This window comes from Dendropsophus ebraccatus, chromosome 10 (assembly GCF_027789765.1).
Source record: "Dendropsophus ebraccatus isolate aDenEbr1 chromosome 10, aDenEbr1.pat, whole genome shotgun sequence".
In the NCBI taxonomy this organism is placed as follows: Eukaryota; Metazoa; Chordata; class Amphibia; order Anura; family Hylidae; genus Dendropsophus; species Dendropsophus ebraccatus.
Genome location: NC_091463.1, coordinates 23,489,087 through 23,506,841, shown reverse-complemented (window position 1 = coordinate 23,506,841; position 17,755 = coordinate 23,489,087). Strand labels below are relative to the sequence as shown.

Below are 17,755 nucleotides of genomic sequence, written 5' to 3'. Positions count from 1 at the left end.
TGAAGGGAGACCTGGAAGCTTTTCTTGAAAAATATTATATAAGTTATGGGCGTTAGATTTCCGGTGATACGTTGATCCAGGGATTGTTCTCATTGCCATTGGAGTCGGGAGGGAGTTTTCTCCCTGAGATGGGGCAATTGGCATTTGCCTTATAGGGGTTTTTGCCTTCCCTGGATCAACACAGTAGGGTTTCCCTAGATTGAACCTGATGGACTCTTGTCTTCTTTCAACCTTATTTACAATGTTACTATGTCAGACATCAATAGCTAAGACCTGGCAACCTGCTATCAGCTGTTCTGCACAGCCACCAGGATGTAAAGACTATGTGGAGCCAAAAGCATCCGCTTCATAGCTTGTATAGCAGCAGGGCCGTTTCTGCCATGAGGCGGAATGAGTATTCCGCCTCAGGCGGCAGATTCTGCGCCCCTGCAGGGGGCGGCAGACAGCAGCCCTGCAGCCGCTCACCTGTCCTGCCGCAGCTGTCCCGTCGCCAACGCTCACCGCTGTCTTCCCGGCCCTGCAGCCGCTCACCTGTCCTGCCGCAGCTGTCCCGTCGCCAACACTCACCGCTGTCCCGCGCCGTCAGCCAGCAGCTGTCATCGCCCTCCAGCGAGTCATGAGTGCCCGGGGTCAGTGGGGGCATCACGGCCCCTGCTGACCCCGGGCACTTACGACTCGCTGAATGGCGATCACAGCTGCTGGCTGACGGCGCGGGAGCACGGAAGGGAACAGCGGTGAGCGTTGGAGGCAGGACAACCCATCGGCGGCAGGACAGGTGAGCGGCTGCAGGGCCGGGAAGACAACGGTGAGCGTTGGCGGAGATGACAGCTGCTGACTGACGGCGCGGGACAGCGGTGAGCGTTGGCGGCGGGACCGGACGGCTGCTGCAGGACAGGTGAGTAGCTGCAGGGCCGGCCGGGGAGGGGGGGGTTGTGCAGGCGCGGGTGATTCAGTTACGGCGGGGGGGGGGAGGGTTGTTGCTAGTGAGGGGGCGGCCGCCTGAGGCGGCAGAGACCCCAGAATCGGCCCTGTATAGCAGTGGTACTGGGCTCCCACTGAACTGAACAGGGGCTGAGCTGCAGTAACCAGGCACCATGTCTACAAACAGAGCTATAGATTGAAGTTTTCCCTGGCCAAACTGTGTGGTGACCATCTAAAGTAAAAGGGTCCCCTCCAACTCCCCCCTTAGAGCAGAGAGAAGGACCAAGAAGCTGGATTTCAGCATGGCTGATTTTCTAGTCCTCAAGGTAAATATAGCTTACATCCTTCTCCCTATGCAGAACACATGCATGCTTAGCTGAGTAGAGCATACATATACATATATACCTTTTGTCTCCAACACTCTTCTCCTAGACTGTAAGCTATTGCAGCTTTAGTAACTGACTTTCATTAAAGGGGTAGCTCACCAAAAATTCTTTTCTTTCAAATCAACTGTTGGCAGAAAGTGGCAGAGGTTTGTAATTTACTTCTATTAAAAAAAAATGTCAAGTCTTCCAGTACTTATTAGCTGCTGTATGTCCTGCAGGTAGTGGTGTATTCTTTCCAGTCTGACATGGTGCTCTCTGCTGCCACCTCTGTCCATGTCAGGAACTGTCCAGAGTAGGAGCAATTCCCCTAAGAAAACCTCTCCTGCTCTCCAGACTGGAAAGAATGCACCACTTTCTACAGGACATGCAGTAGCTGAAAAGTAATGTAAGACTTTTTTAATTGAAGTAAATTACAAATCTCTGGCACCAATTGATCTGGAAAAAAAAAATAAATAAATTGGTGAACTATCTCTTTATATTGGCAGGTATACCCCTATAGCCCTTACGACTATTAAACGTTAACTCCCGCCCCTTAGGGCTATGTTCACACTACATGAAAGTACGGCCGTTGTTGCCAGAGACCGGCCGTTCCGTGACCCTGCCGGGGTCACGAAATGGCCGGTCTCTTACGTAGTGTTAACATAGCCTAGAGATGCATCCAACTTCTTTAGCCACCGGTAAACAATTGCCGCACGCTCGGGTGCCGACGAACCTGTGCGTGCTCGAGGATCGCTCATCTCTGGTTAGCCCTGGTTTTCTCTCAGCACGCCAGTTTCCTCCCATACTTCATCCAATGACATTAGTAAGTAGATGCTATAATAGGAGAATTATGAGCCCATTAGGAAACAGAGGACGATACCAGGGCTGCAGAGTATGCTGTCTCTATATAAATGAATGGAAGTAATTGACTATGGAAGGTGGGTCCACATTTCAATAGTCACAAATCCCCATTTACTGTATGTAATCTAATGGAATCTATAATCATTACATTTTCTTTGATCAGGCTTTCGCTTTATTTATATTTAAAGACCATCATTATCTATCCTTCTACCTAAATCCGCATAGTGCTTTTTAATTAAAGCTGTATACCTTAATAAGTTGTGTCCTTGATGATCTGACATGAATTCACAAGTCTTTGTTAGGAGAACGCCTGATGTTCAGCGACATTAACCACCTGTTATCCTGACATCTCTTGCTGCATGTCTTAAATTAGCCAGCCAGACTGCAATTTTTTTCCCCCGTACCGGGAATTCAGCGTTTCACTTGATGTAGTAGATTATTTACCCACTGCGAGACATGTATGTCCGTTATCTGTAGTCCTATTAGACAAGAATATAGGTGTGTAAAGATGAGACAACTAGACTTACTATTAAAGAGGTATATAGATTTGTAATTTACTTCTATTTAAAAATCTTCAATCTTCCAGTACTTATCAGCTGCTGTATGTCCTGCAGGAAGTGCTCTCTGCTGACACCTCTGTCCATATCAGGAACTGTCCAGAGCAGGAGCAAATCCCCATAGAAAACCTCTCCTGCTCTGGACAGTTCCTGACATGGACAGAGGTGGCAGCAGAGAGCACTTCCTGCAGGACATACAGCAGCTGATAAGTACTAAAAGACTGGAGATTTTTAAATAGAAGTCCATTACAAATTTATATAACTTTGTAAAACCAGTTGATGTAAAAGAAAGAGATTTTTGCCAGAGTACCCCTTTAATCATTATTAATGTTACTAAGTTACTGACTCCGCTATTAATTAATCATATTATAGGGGAACTATCAGCAGGTTAGACAAAGTCTCTTACCTTCCTCCTCAGTGCCATCCCTGTGCAGTTAGTAGTTGAATCCACAGCCCGGAGCACTGTTAGGAGCACTGCCCCACCCCCATCTCGTCAAACCGGCCCACTCCCTCTAATGATAATCAATAGAGCGGATGGGCCAGATCGGAGCAATGGCGGCAGGCAGTGCTCCTAACAGTGCTCTGGGCACTGGATTTAACTACTAACTGCACGGGGACGCGCAGAGGAGGAAGGTAACACACATACTTAGTGGGCTGTCAGCAGGTTAGATTTGTCTAACCTGCTGATAGTTCCCCTTTAAACATGCAATCTGCAGTTGCTGGAGGGTGTATGCTTGTGTGTTTGGGGGGTCGGATCCATAGAGCGAACACAACCTTTGAGATAGTAACACAAATGCAACAGCTGGAGGGCCACGAGTTTGCCACAAGCTGCATGGATACAAGCACAGGCTGTATTCATGTTTTCCCAGACTCCCTAAGGGCTCCAACCAACTTTTTCAGCCACCGGTATTCATATGCCGTATTCTCGGGTTCAGATGACCGAGCGTGCTCGAGATTCGCTCATCTCTAGAAAATACCTGCCCTGTGGTTAGCCATCTTGTTCTTTTTGTAGTTTGGTAGCACACATATCTCTGTCCAGCTGGAGTATTATAGTAAGGGAAGGAGAGCTGCTACAGCTGCACCCCACCCCCCACACCACCTCCCTGCGGCCCCCCTTTGTTCTTACAAGCTTGCTGCTGACACTTATAATAGCGCCAGCAGCAGGGACCTGACAGGTCGGCGCTCGCTTGCTCCCTCTCGTCGCCCTGTGTAATAGGGGCTTAAGACTAAAATAGATAAAATAGGTTATGAATGACTTTTAGAAGTTTTTTTATTTTTCACTTTTTATTGCATAAATATGTGGCTCCATTTATTGTACATGCTGTAATGGTGACAGAAATGTGTATTTTATTATATAACATGTATTATTGTATATTGTATTGTTGTTTTTAATTCTATTGTATATTTTATGTACTGAGCCTTTTAGGGGACACCTGCCTCCTTTAGATACCATTACATGTATACACTGGGTTGGTATATAATCCCCAGCACTGTCAGGGCACAGCAATTGGTTTTATTTATAGAGACTGTACTGTGCTCTACACAGCGGACCCTGTTAGCAGGGAGGTAGAAGGGCCATCCCAATCTTCACAGATCATGGCGTGAAGCATCTTTTACCAATGGAGAGCAAATTATTTTCACCTGCCACTAGCCGGTTGCTGTCACTGACATGATGGTCCTGTGAAGTCAGTGCTTGTAGGAGCAGGTCACTTGGTAGACTCCATGGTTACTGCACGCCTAGGCTTAGCACATCAGGATATAGCAGTGACAGTATATACCGGGGGTAGGGGAGAGCTTGTGTGTAATTATAAGTGCTATATCATGTGGTGTGTCATTTATACATTTTTTTACTCTATGGAAGCAATCATTTTTTGAATAAAGTAACTTTATTGGTGTAATTTTTTTACACGTTACACAGAGTGGTGAAAGCAATAATCCAGAGCAAAAACACACATAACAACTGCGCTAAGGGTTAACAGTTCATTCTATTACTCTCGGGCCATGTTGGTGGCTTAAATAGTGTGTATATATATATATATATCATTCCCATCTCATTCCTAGTCCCCAGCATGGTTATCCATCTCATTCCTAGTCCCCAGCATGGTTCCCCATCTCATTCCTAGTTACCAGCATGGCTCCCCATCTCATTCCTAGTCCCCAGCATGGCTCCCCATCTCATTCCTAGTCCCCAGCATGGCTCCCCATCTCATTTCTAGTCCCCAGCTTGGTTCCCCATCTCATTCCTAGTTACAGAATGGCTTCCCATCTCCTTCCTAGTCCCCAGCATGGCTCCCCATCTCATTCCTAGTCCCCAGCATGGCTCCCCATCTCATTCCTAGTTACCAGCATGGTTCCCCATCTCATTCCTAGTTACAGAATGGCTTCCCATCTCATTCCTAGTTACCAGCATAGCTTCCCATCTCATTCCTAGTTACCAGCATGGTTCCCCATCTCATTTCTAGTCCCCAGCTTGGTTCCCCATCTCATTCCTAGTTACAGAATGGCTTCCCATCTCATTCCTAGTCCCCAGCATGGCTCCCCATCTCATTCCTAGTTACCAGCATGGTTCCCCATCTCATTCCTAGTTACCAGCATGGTTCCCCATCTCATTCCTAGTTACAGAATGGCTTCCCATCTCATTCCTAGTCCCCAGCATGGCTCCCCATCTCATTCCTAGTTACCAGCATGGTTCCCCATCTCATTCCTAGTTACCAGCATGGTTCCCCATCTCATTCCTAGTTACAGAATGGCTTCCCATCTCATTCCTAGTTACCAGCATAGCTTCCCATCTCATTCCTAGTTACCAACATAGCTTCCCATCTCATTCCTAGTTACCAGCATGGTTCCCCATCTCATTCCTAGTCCCCAGCATGGTTCCCCATCTCATTCCTAGTTACAGAATGGTTCCCCATCTCATTCCTAGTTACCAGCATGGTTCCCCATCTCATTCCTAGTCCCCAGCATAGTTCCCCATCTCATTCCTAGTTACCAGCATAGTTCCCCATCTCATTCCTAGTTACCAGCATGGCTTCCCATCTCATTCCTAGTTACCAGCATGGTTCCCCATCTCATTCCTAGTTACCAGCATGGCTCCCCATCTCATTCCTAGTCCCCAGCATGGCTCCCCATCTCATTCCTAGTCCCCAGCATGGCTCCCCATCTCATTCCTAGTTACCAGCATGGTTCCCCATCTCATTCCTAGTTACCAGCATGGTTCCCCATCTCATTCCTAGTTACCAGCATGGCTCCCCATCTCATTCCTAGTCCCCAGCATGGCTCCCCATCTCATTCCTAGCCCCCAGCATGGTTCCCCATCTCATTCCTAGCCCCCAGCATGGTTCCCCATCTCATTCCTAGTTACCAGCATGGTTCCCCATTTCATTCCTAGTTACCAGCATGGTTCCCCATCTTATTCCTAGTCCCCAGCATGTCTCCCCATATCACTGCTAATCCCTATCATGGCCCCTCATCCTATTCCTAGTCCCCAGCATGTCTCCCCATATCACTGCTAATCCCTATCATGGCCCCTCATCCTATTCCTAGTCCCCAGCATGTCTCCCCATTCCATTTCTAATTCTCATTGTGGCTCTTCATCTCATTCCTGGTCCTCAGCATGTCTCCCCATATCACTGCTAATCCCCCTTATGGCCCCTCATCCTATTCCTAGTCCCCAGCATGTCTCCCCATTTAATTTATAATCCTCATCGTGGCTTTCCATGTCATTCCTAGTAACCTGCATGGTTAAATATATTATTTGTAGTTCCCAGCATGGTTCCCTACTCTTTCTTGGTCCCCAGTATGACTCACAGTATTATTAGTGCCCAGTATGGCTCCATTGAAGCGTGACATGAGATTCTGACAACCTCCTGCCCACTATCCAGTAAGGCTTGCTGATAACTTGCATTAGTGCAGTACAATGCTGGCAGCATCTTTCCCTAGATGTCCCTTCCAGGTCTCCTCCATCTTGCTCCAGTTTGGTGATCTAGCACAGTCTAGATCTACTTTCGGATCACTCAGAGCACATGTAAGTCCAATGTGTGGTCTTTTCAAGGGGGTTTCAACTTAAAAAGTGCTCTTAATTCAAATAAGGGAGTGGTTTGCTTATAGACAGGCAGCCTCCATAGACTATAATGGGGGGGGGGGCGCAAATCAGTCGCAGAAAAAAGTGCCATAGATGGGGAGGGTCTTCTAGGAGTATTATATATATCAGTACCTCATTGCAGACAAACATAACTGATGACTCTTATTCCATACAGATAGTAGTCACTAAAGCTTCCGCACTGAGTTATGGCCAAGAAAGTCTGGTACAATAAACTGATTTAAACAAGTCACCGAGGCCTAATAAACATGGCTGTCACAAAGTCTTCCAATGTCATTTCATTGTGCGTGTAGAAAGCTTATATACTTCTCTCTCTAATGATAGGAACTCAAAACGATTGCACATGAATAGATCCAAGTACCACCGTGATTTGATCTGTATTGCACACTTTCAGTACAGCCTCCAGTAAATGTGCAATGGAGTTGGATGTTAGTGCTGATTTAGTAACTCTGTTGGCAGTGTAGGAGGTGAACTCACGTAGATAGTTTAATTGGTTATGTATGCATATGCTTCTGTGCAAATTATTATGTCGTCCTCAACATGATGGAACTGGGCCTTAGCCCATATGGGAATTGTATATACTCATGTTTTTCTCTTTACAGGAGTAGAGGAGGGGTGAGCTGAGCCCCAGCTACTAGATCTGCTCTGCACTAGGTTGTTTATTTAGGACGTCTTAGGTAATGTATATGCTACTGTATCACTGAGTGTGTTTGTGGCTAGTGGTTGGCTGAAGGCACTTTGGCATTCACTGACGGGAAGAGGAGGAGAATGATCTCTGCGATCGGTGCTCATTTATTCAGCCTTGATGGCTCCACAAACAATCACTGAACCGTCTAAACGTTACCATTGTTAGCCTCACATCCCCTGTTTACAAAGCAAGGTAAATTATAACAAATTTCTAATAAAATTCTATTTGGTGGATGACATATAGAAAATGAAGGCGGTAACTGCTTTGCTGTGTGAGTCTCTTTTAGCTCCCCCTGGACTCTGGTTCATGTTTCCAAACTTCAATAATTAATCACAACTAACCCCCACAAAACCACTACTACCATCCCCCCACTTAAGCCTCCCCCACCTACATCCATGCCAATTTTTCTCCCCATTAATTTATTATTTTTTTCCTTCCCCTTTTATCCCTCCCCCTCCCCCCACCACCACCACCACCACCACCTCCATTTTCTTGTCCATCTTCTCCACTTTCTTCTTTTACGCTTATCTACTCTGCACCTGTTCTGGACTCCATTCAACTTTTCGTTTGTTCCCTTTCCAGCCCAGATTTCTGATTCTTTTATTTTTCTAATTAGTAGTTTCACATCCAGACTTTTTTATGGTCATTCTCCCTAATGAGTCAGACGTGGTACACATGTTCTCTCCCTTTGCATTCTGGTCATTGCACGCTACATCTATGTTGATGGAACTTCCACGTGTCTCATTTCCGTTCCTGTCATAGAACAGTTTTTTTTGTCTGCAGGTTTTTCCCTCTGCAGTCCTTATGTTTATTGTCAAAATTTACAAAATAAAGGGAAAAAAAAATTATACAAAAAAAAAAGATAATTACTTTTTAGCTGCTTTGCCAGCATGTGAGTTTATGTTGCCAAAAAAATGTCAGGCTTTAAAGCTCAAATTATACCTAGTAATAAAGAATATCTTTACTGAAACATTCCCGAACTCCTGGTTTTGTGATCTGTGGGGTTCCAGGAAACAGACCAATCAGACACTCATCATATGTCCTGCAGAGAGGCGGTGATTGTTGTTGCACAAAAGACTCTCTAATCATTACAAAAACTTTTGACAGGTCACAGGACATAATAAAAAAAAAGTATATATAGTAAGTTGCTGTTGTACTTTCCGTTTTTTGTCTGTATATTAGCCACAGCAGCATGCAAACTGCATAGTGTGAACAATGGTATTGGAGTGCCGGCTGTTTTTTTATTTTTTATTGTGTTACATATGGGGGAGGGGTGGCTACCTCCTTCTGGCCGTGCACTCGACCCATCTCATGTGGGTGTTTTAAACAGAGTTTAGTTGGATCCTACATGCCCAGTTATGTAAACCTAATGCTAACCCAAGAGAGGTCACAGATAGGAACCGTCTCGGCAAGGTTCACCTAGCATAGTGAGATGGTACGCTGTATTTGATCAAATAGTTTGCTAAGAACCTCTTTTTTTCTTTTTTTTAACAATCTGTAAAGGAGTTTTTTGTCGTGTGAACGATAGGGGGAGTATGTACGGTAGGTCCTGGCACTTGCAGGTTGATGATCAAAAGTTTTGATCAGTCTGGGTCATGATGAGACCCTCACCAACCAAGAGAACAAGCAGGGAGTAGCGCATGAAAGCATGCTGTCAATTATCTCCATCCAGGCAGCTGGAGAAGTTGGATGCAGCCCTAATGCAGTTATGAAATGGGCAGCCTATGGTTGTATCCATGCTTTCCAGGACTCCCTAGGGCGGCATCCAACTTCTTCAGCCACTGGGAGTCAAATGCCAAGCTTTCGGGTTCAGTCAAACCCAAATATACGGCAATTTCGCTCAGCCAGACAAGTATAAATGTAGGCCACTTTATGTCAAGGTGTTTAAAATGAAAAAAAAAAAAAATCAGAAAGAGACTTACACAACGGTGACCGTTTCCCTATTTTTGTACATATTGTCATATAAGGAACATCACGGAATATAAAACCAGGTCATCCGACTCAATTATTCGTATAGGAAGTTTATACATCCAGGTACTTTCTCTGATTGAATAATCAAACCCAAGCGATCACTTAGATACATTGTTGCCCTGGATGTTCATGTCATAAAAGAAATAAACTTTTGCCTTTGGAAGTGGGAAATGATTTATTAGATCCAATTTCAAGGATTTAATTTAGTGAAAAGCATTTCAGACAGAAGAGAATTTCAGTTTTGCACCCTGGTGAAAAATGGAAGAGCGATCGGATTCCGCTAGTAACTGTTGTCAAAATATTTTACAAGCCAAATAGATGATCTTAGTTGATTGCTTCTCGCCTACCTGGAAGAGCACTAACCGCTCCGGTGGTGAACATTTGTAGCTAAAATGCACTCTACCTAGTAAATCCCAAAGCTATATGTAAAACTGCAGATCTTATTCAAATTAAAGCTTCAGAACAGTTTTAAAGGAGAAGTCCGTCGAAAATTTTTATTAAAGTATTGTATTGCCTCCCGTGATTTCCGTACTTCCTAGATAAAAATGGTGATCTCACGACCCAACTCCTGTGCGGCTGTGGCCGCTGGAGAGGATGATGGCGGGGGAATGCTCAGTGTCCTGTCCCTCGGTGTCGGCTCTGTCCCCCTCCTGGTCTCTCTGTCACTGCGGCAGCCTCTCTTTCGCCGCCGCCGCCGCTCTCTTCAGCTCGGGGAAACCTCCCCAGGCGTTCCTACTGCCCACCCCGCCTGGCGGAACCTGCTCGGATGTCTCCCAGGCGGCGACAAATTAAAAGTAGCCAGTGCCTAAGTGTTGTGCTTTCCCACCCGCCTCTGCTGTAACCCCCCCCCCTCCCCCCCCCGAGACTCCACTCTTCTCACGCCACACCTCTTATCCCTGTAAAGAGGTGAGTGGAGTCCTGGCGGGGAGATATTCCTGCAGTTGCTGCAGTGGGAACGGGAAAAGTGGAGTTCCAGGCGGGGGAGATAGAGACAGCTGCAGCGGCGGCTCGGGAAACACAGCGCTTAGTGCCGGCTAGTTTGACTTTGCCCCTGCCCGGGGGACATCCGAGCAGGTGTCAGTTCTGACATGTCAATTCTTTGGGCGCAATAAATCCTATTGAATCAATGGGACAGGTGTAATTTCAAGTGGCGTCCACGACATGGGCTCCACTTAAAATTCCACCACTTTTGCTCAGTGGGAATAGGCCCTAAGAGGGCAAGCTGACACTTGATGACAATGCAATGAAAATAAGTAGGGTGATTTCACATAGCCTACAGTAAAGAATTAAAGAAAAGCATTGACTATTGCAAATGTGTACCTAAAAAAACATATGGGTTGTCTAGACATTACAAAAAATTTAATTTGGCTATGGTGGCTAGGGGGGCTTCGTCCAAGCCTCCCACAGCTGCTGACCTCAGGCTGATAACCTGTCCCTGATATTACAGAAAAGTGGAAAGAAAAGGGAACATTTATAGCTCCAGAATACAAACATAGTGACCCGAACTCAATGTAATATCACATGGCTGCCGATAACTCTGTGACATTATCCTCAGTAATACCTAGGAAGGAAAAGGAAGCATTGAAATTCCCTATTTGCTCTTTTACATTGTAAAAGAATCCCTTCCATGGCATTGTATAAGAGCTGCTATTACTGGCTCCATAACAATTAACAATTAATGAAATTGACCCTTATGGCCCCCTCACTGCCCTGTTTTAGGATTATGTAGAATAACATAATCAGGGAGCGGTTATTGCTGAGAAAAAGCAACAGACAAGAGTTAGTGGAATATTAAATGACTAATTACATTGCTGCTCATAAATAGTAATATCTTTATCACAGCCCTCCAGTGAATGTTTATTACCACCGTCTAGGGGAATTCTTTTTTTTTTATAGATACACTGGACAATTGTAGGCAAAAAGAGAGCAGCATACAACATGCAAAACATATACCGGATGATCTCAAGCACATAAATGGAATGTTTTAAAGGGATTTATCTATCCACAGTTTACATAATACACACACATATATATAGTCCAACTGCTAGGCTATATTCAAAACACCAATAGCAAGTAAATGGACCTTCATTCTAGGGATGGGGATACATTTTGAGGCTGGGTTCACACTACGTATATTTCAGTCAGTATTGTGGTCCTCATATTGCAACCAAAACCAAGAGTGGATTAAAAACACAGAAAGGATCTGTTTACACAATGTTGAAATTGAGTGGATGGCCGCCATGTAACAGTAAATAACTGCCATTATCTCAATACAACGGCCGTTGTTTTACAATAACAGCAAATATTTGCCATTAAATGGCGGCCATCCACTCAATTTCAACATTGTGTGAACAGATCCTTTCTGTGTTTTTAATCCACTCTTGGTTTTGGTTGCAATATGAGGACCACAATACTGACTGAAATATACGTAGTGTGAACCCAGCCTGAAGGGGTATTATGGTGTTTCCTAATTTGCCAGGAGAGGGATTAAAAAAATTAAGCAATACTTACCCACCCCAGTCGCCTATAGCTTCCAGTCTGGCAACTTCCAGTCCCTGAGGGGACACATTGGAGCAGGATCTGCCCACTAAGCCAATGACTGGCTGAGACACTGGCACTGCTGCAGCTTTTGATTGGCTGTGTGGGCAGGTCCAGCTGGAAGCAGCTGGAAGTGGGAAGCAGCCCACAGGAGCAGGAGCTGTGGGGGATCAGCACCACCAACATTGAAATCTTAGAATTATTCTTCTTTAAAGGAGAAGTCCGGAAGTTTTTAAAATCTGGCAGCTGGCAGGGGCAGGGGGGACTTTGATCAGGAGTATGAATTTACCACTCCTCGTGCGCACAGAAAGTGTCGGGGCTAGCCGCGGGACCCCTGACACGTCACAACCTGGCTGATGAACTGGCCACTTCAGTCAATGATCGGACTTCTCCTTTAATCTAGCAATAACCCCTCTAGCTGGGTGCTCCAGATGAAGCATTTGTCACCTATCCACCGGATAGTTGTTTACTGCACATCAGTGATCTGTTGCATCACTCTATAGCTCTAACTTGGGTTCCCTTATAGTGTTAAGCAAACTTGCCAAAAATTCCGATTTGGCAACGTTTGTCCAAACCCAAATGCTCGGCATTTGACTCCCGGTGTCTGAAGAAGTTGGGTGGCACCCTATGGCTGTATCATGTTTTCCAAGATGCCCTAGGGTGGCATCCAAATTCTTTAGCCGCTGATAGCCATATGCCAAGCGTTCGGCTTCAGACGAACGTTGCCAAACCTGAACTTTCGGCAAATTCACCCAACACCTTTCCTCTATTATAACAAACAGAGGGGGTCCCAGTGGTTATACCTCCACTAATACAGCATTCGCCACCCATCCTGTGATAAGTTGATATATGCTTCAGTCTGGAATAAACTTGTTCAATATCAAGAGATTTATATATTTTTTTTTATTAGACTATGTTCCTTTACTTTATTATTTCTGCGTTGATTTTTTAAAGAAAGTTTTGATAAGAAGTTTTTTTTTAAAAAAAATAAATAATTAAATTACCAGCGAATCCATTATTTCGTTGTGCGTTTGAGACAGATCATTGATCCCCGTCTGAACGTCTCATTGACTTACATACTCTGGATATTTGTTAATGTTGTCAAGGGCCAAGAATGTTTTCCATGCTCGATTTTGCTGATGCAATAGAAGTAAACCTGCTATAGGCCACATCTACATACAAATTGTTTTTTTTTTCTTCTTCTTCATTAATTAAAGTGAGAAGAACATTAATTGAAGCGGGTGCATTACATGCTTGCCCTTTGTATTATAGCTTGCATAGCGTCTCGGTACCTGAGGGCAGAGTCTGCGGATGGGGGGGGGGGGGGGGGGGGGAGACGCAGCCCACGCTGGTTGTTTACATCCTTTCGCTGAACGCTGCAACCACAGTAACCAAAATCTGCTGTCAGGGATGAGATTACTGTACAGATGATGGTATGAAGTGAAGGTATAATTTGTGATCAGTGAACAAATGTTATTTATCAGGAAAAAAGCCGACACCTAGTGTAATCTCGGGGATGGATTTCTTGTCGGATGACAACCCCTCAATCTCATCTGAAATTATGCAGATTCGCAAAGCAAATTGTTCTGCCGTATCTGAAAGATTTCAGGTCTTCACAGCAGGGGTGTAACTAGGGGAGCTGACGGCTCGGGTGCCAGATGCCGAGGAAGCATTGAGAAGACACAAAATCTTGCCTGTCACTTTAAAAGCAAAAGTATTTTCAGTACCTATTTAAAAACAGAGCAAGGGGACAAACTGAATCATTACGCAGGGAAAGCCTAAAAGTGGCCATACACCTTCTATAACTGCCTGCCAAACACTCGTTTATCCAATAGTTTTCTCTCCCCCCAGTCTCTCTGAGAACAAAGGGGTCAGGTAAGGATTTTTCCATCACGTCTGACCCCTATCTTGACCAGCATCATCCAGGGCTCCATATTCTCTATACTGACGGCCAATCCTGCCGTGAGTTGTAAGTTAGGCCAACAAAAGTAGAAAGTATTATGATGGTTAAAAAAAAAGAGACCAAAACGCAGGAAGTCCCAGTTATCTGCACTCACAGAGAAGGCAGTCATGTGACAGAGAGACGTGACTTTCTGTACTCGCCCAATGTTCCTGTGTTGTTGTTGTTTTTTTTTTATAACCAGCACAAGACTAAAAAATGTAAAATAATAATAATGGATGTAAGTTGCAGACATGCTTTATATCACATCCTCTGTAGATTTAGATTTTGAAAGTAATAATGACAGTGACACTGTAATGTCTGGATCCAAACATCTGGACTAGAGATGAGTGAACCTCGAGCATGCTCGAGTCCATCCGAACCCAAACGTTCGGTATTTGATTAGCTGGGGCTGCTGAAGTTGGATAAAGCCCTAAGGTTGCCTGGAAAACATGGATACAGCCAATGACTATATCCATATTCTCCACATAGCCTTAGGGCTTTATCCAACTTCAGCAGTCACCGCTAATCAAATGCCGAAAGTTCCGGTTCGGATCGACTCAAGCATGCTCCAGGTTCGCTCATCTCTAATCTGGACCTGTTCTCTCTATATTGAAAAAGTTAGCAAGTCACTTTTCATTAGGTACTCTATTAATGGTATGTTGTATCATGTCGTTGGTTATACTTTTTTTTTTTTTTTTTTTCATACATTGTATGCACCAAATTTGACTCTTATGTTTGAGAAAGGCACAGCAAAGCAGCTCTCTGATGCCACCATTTGGGGTAGCTTTACCTTCAAGTCAGTGTTTGAGTATGATTAGAAGCCTTAGAACATGAATGGGGGTTTAAGCCAAGCCAAAAATCTTTCCAGAAAAAAAGAATACCCATCTGTAGACCTCTGTTCTGGGGTTATTCCCCATTGTTAGTAATGAGAGGGGTACTGGTTGGGTACAAAGAGTTCTATCAATATAAGACCAATAGGTAATGTTTCTCCTAAAGAAGAGTTTCATAAAGACATGCGAGTAAGCGTATTTGTCTTCCCAAGGGGCAATGTTCCTAGATTCACTGATGTTAAGAAACATTTGCTGTTCACAACGATGATGGGGAAATACTCCAAAACAGCTGTTGCTGGATGCGTTGCTTGGGTATTTCCCAGGTCATGTCATGTTTGACTGTGGCTTGTTGGAAGGCATTCTCCTTGACCGGAGATACCCCCTTCTCTTGGTTGTTCCTTCCCGGTAGAAGGTCTGGCTAGTTCACTGATATTGAGAAACACGGGATTGGTGTCTCCGCAGTATTTTTGCATATTTGTCTTCTCGGGGGGCAATGTTCCTAGATTCACTGACATTGAGAAACACATGATGGTGTCTCTATTGTGTATTGGTTGATCTCCCTTGTGAGACTTATAGGCCTTTCATGGTCCACTAGGAGTTCTAGGAAGAAGGATTTGCAGAGCATACCACCTTTGGGAGGTCACGTTACATTCAGTTCAGCAATTGACTCGGATTAATAACCCTAAAATCTTAATGGGGCTTTAAACCAAGCCAGAAAGATAATCCATATGTAGACAACCGTTTTATGATTATTGCCCCTCATCAGTACAGAAAACAAGTCAGGAATGGATCCAACTGGAGTTAGGGCCCTATTCCACATTCCTATTCCGATTCGGCCGATTATCGCTCGGTGAAATAGAGAGAACGATCAGCCGATGATCGTGTCATCGGCTGATCGTTCATTTAGGGCCAGACCTAAAATCATCGTTCTCCCACCGCGCATCGCTACGGTTGAATAGCGGTGCGCGGCGGGCGACCAACAATTTGACAAGCAGCAGCAGCATACATTACCTGTAGGGCTTCTCCTCCGCGCTGTCTTCATCCCCGGGTCCCGCAAGCTCTATCTTCAGAATGGCCGGTCAGCTGACGGAGCGCTCAGCCAATCACAGGCCGGGACCGCCGCGGCCTGTGATTGGCTGAGTATGGCCTGTCAGCTGACCGCCCATTCTGAAGATAGAGCGCGCGGGACCCGGGGATGAAGACAGCACGGAGAAGAAGCCTGGACGGGTAATGTATGATGCTGCAAGGGCTGCAAGGACATCGGTAACGATGTCCTTGCAGCCCTCGCTCAACGATCATCGGGATGTGGAATAGGCCCAGTAAACGAGCGGCGATCTAGCAGATCGCCGCTCGTTTACATCGTTAATCGGGCCCTGCTCGGCCCATGGAATAGGACCCTTAGTCTTAGAGGCGGTTTTGCAAACAATGGAGAGATTTATCAAACATGGTGTAAAGTGAAACTGGCTCAGTTGCCCCTAGCAACCAATCAGATTCCACCTTTCATTTTCCAAAGAGTCTGTGAGGAATGAAAGGTGGAATCTGATTGGTTGCTAGGGGCAACCGAGCCGGTTTCACTTTACACCATGTTTGATAAATCTCCCCCACTATGTATGTACCAACCGCATGTACCAATGTTTCATTAACATTTAATAAGGGTTATATTTTAAAGTAGAGGAATTCTTGATCTACATTTTTCTTGGAAATCATATTTCCCCCCATTTTTGAAAGACAAGGCCTACTTCTCTGCAATAAAAAAAAATGGAATGAGCTGAATGTATGCATTTCTTTCTTTCCATATTAAAATTTGGAGTATTTGACCAGACAGCTTTCTCAGAATAACTATCACATGTCATCATTCATATCCTTCACAATTAAAGCCCTTCACAATTTGATATAAATAGGGCTCAAACACCCACGAACACCCTCCTGTGCTGCCAGCTAATTGGCATGTTATTGTATGGCAGGAGCATTCAGTGGAGACAGATCCTGGTACTCAACGCAATGTTCTTCTCACATTCTCCTCCCAAAGACACATCCTATCAAAGCAGGTAGAGCATGCCTATCTCTACACATAGAACTCTTCTCAACTCTCCCGACACACTTTCCATGTAACCTGCCTAGATGGACAAACAGCATGTAAATAATGAATTCTCCTATTCCCTTATCTGTAACTACCTATCAACAAACACATCAAGCAAAGCACTACATCTAAAGCTCCAGAGTTATACACTTATCGTCAGTAGTTCTGCAGAAATCTTAGGATGAAGAGAGAATGTTTTCCTTGGGGAAAGCACCATAAGGCCAAGCTCACACAATGTATGTTTTGCATAAATCACGGCTGTTGTTGCAATTTGCAACAACGACTGTGATTTATACAAAACATACGTTGTATGTGAATAAATGGAATCCCGGCCAGAGCGTATACACATAGTATATGCTGCGGCCGGGATTCCGGGATTACGTGTCAGTTTTCTGCATCTGCTATTAATTGAATAGCGGCCGCACAGAACATGTCAGTTCACACAATGGAGCGTGCGGCTCTGGCCACAAGCTCCATTGTGTGCAGCCGTGAATTGGGATGCAGGCGCACACAGATGCACCCGCATCTGAATTCACCAGAAATGAAGATCATCCGGCCGGTACTGCAGTATCGGCCAGGAGGATCTTCAGTACCACCGGTTGGTGTTATACGTCCTTAAGGTGTGTGTGAAGACATTCATGGTGCACTGAGAAATCTGGGAAGAAGGATATGCAAAGCAGAGGCAAAGAAGCCTTAGAATATGACTGGGGATTTAAAATGTCATGCTGGCGACTTCCCCAGAAGGAGAAATGACCCACACAAATACAGATGGGTCATTTCTCCTTCTGAATAAGGAGATTATTAAATCCTCGGTCGTGTTCTGAGGCTTCCTAAAGGAGGTCAAACATCGATGTAAAGGAAAAGCTTCTCAGGCACGGTAAAAAACAATACTCCCTCACACAG

The 17,755-nt window shown here is 44.9% G+C and overlaps 1 long non-coding RNA gene across 2 annotated transcripts in view; it reads left to right on the top strand.

Annotated features, from left to right (window-relative positions):
- LOC138802859 (uncharacterized) overlaps positions 1-17,755 on the top strand; it is a 38,919-nt gene that overhangs the window by 7,700 nt on the left and 13,464 nt on the right. For both annotated transcript variants that reach the window (XR_011364820.1, XR_011364819.1), the window contains one exon: positions 7,406-7,480. This is a non-coding gene — a long non-coding RNA (uncharacterized lncRNA). The remainder of the gene's footprint in view (positions 1-7,405; positions 7,481-17,755) is intronic.